This window comes from Laccaria bicolor, genomic scaffold (assembly GCF_000143565.1).
Source record: "Laccaria bicolor S238N-H82 LACBIscaffold_44 genomic scaffold, whole genome shotgun sequence".
In the NCBI taxonomy this organism is placed as follows: Eukaryota; Fungi; Basidiomycota; class Agaricomycetes; order Agaricales; family Hydnangiaceae; genus Laccaria; species Laccaria bicolor.
The window spans coordinates 231,996-233,652 of NW_001889915.1; positions in this window are offsets into that span (position 1 = coordinate 231,996).

Consider the following 1,657-nt stretch of genomic DNA (forward strand, 5'->3'; position numbering starts at 1 on the left):
CCTCTCTTCCTCCCTCCCTCCCTCTCTTCCTCCCTCCTTCCTCTCTTCCTCCCTCTCTTCCTCCCTCCCTCCCTCTCTTCCTCTCTCCACCTCTCTCACCCCCTCCCCCCTCCATCATTTCACTTCACTCACTTCCCCTCCTTCCATAGCTCTCTCCCTCCACCACTCCCTCCATCACTCCATCACTCCCTCCCCCTCCCTCATTACATTAGTAAAATATCTTTCTGTATTTAGTTGTCATTTCACAATACAACATTTGTTTAAATGTGAATTTTGAATAGAAATTTGAAGTTCTGACTTGGTAATACATTGAAGTTGATATTCCAGTAGGAATCCAGTAGGACTTCAATGTGTGGAGCATTTCATCTAATTTGTTTAAGTTCAGTAGGAGTCCAGTAGGAGGGGGAATGGAGAAATATGTGAAAATGCCTTTTTGGAAATTTTGTCAAAATCCAGTAGGAATCCTACTGGAGTCCTGGAGTCCAGTAGGAATAGGTGGGGGAGTGATAAGTATTGCTATTGACAAGAATGAAATTTATTTTGTTTCATTCATTCCTGGCAAATGTTTCATTTTTTAATTTCATTCCACCATGGCAACTGTTTCATTCTTTGCTTCGTTTCATTCATTGCTGTAGCATTTTCATTTCATTCTTTTCAGGCAGTTATTTCATCTCTGTTTCATTCTTTCAGGCAACAATTTCAATGTTTTAATACACATCTAAATAAGGAAATGATATACAATTATGCCTGATGTGTGTTGTGCCCTACTGCAGTGGTGTGTGGGGTCATATGGAGGTACTTTTGGATTTGAGGCTCAAATACATAACAAGATATGTATGCTGTTGCCAATTAAGGCACTGAAATATTTTGCATCAATTACATAATCATTTTCCCAGCTCTAACAGGCACCTGAGAAGAATGAAATAAAAATGAATGACTGCCCTAGTATGAATGAAGCAAAGAATGAAACAGTTGCCATGGTGAAATAAAATTAAAAAAATGAAACAGTCGCCAGGAATGAATGAAGCAAAGAATGAAACAGTTGCCATGGTGGAATGAAATAAAAAAATGAAACAGTCACCAGGAATGAATGAAACAGAATAAATTATCAAGAATGAAACAGGTGCCATGAATGAATGAAAATTCATTTCATTTCATTCACGGCAGCTAAGCAGGAATTCCTATGGTACAGCTCAGGAGTACATGATGTAAGTGGTAGCTACCAGTCACTTGTTCAACCGTAACTGTGTGGTTTCCAATGTGTGGTACCCTGCCACGTACTTCAAACTCTGCATCTGATGCCTCTTCAACTTTGACTGGCACCTTGCCCTTGCCCTTGTAATCATGGCATGATTACTACAGTTCCCATACTGTATCATATATAGGATGCACTGGCTGAGAATATAACTTCTCAGTTATTCTGCCTTTTGGCTTAGGTGGTCCTTTGTGCATTCTGAGGACTGCTTACAGCCCTTGCCCTTGTCCTTCTTTGCATTCGACATATTGATATGCGTGGGGCAGTCATCATCTGAGAGAGAGATGTCTGACAATGATGGAGGGTGATGGTAGTGTTTGAAAGTTAGGTTAGTTAACTGGAAAATAACCGGAAAATAACCGGACCTAACCGCAACACTAACCTAACCGCAGTTAGGGTTAG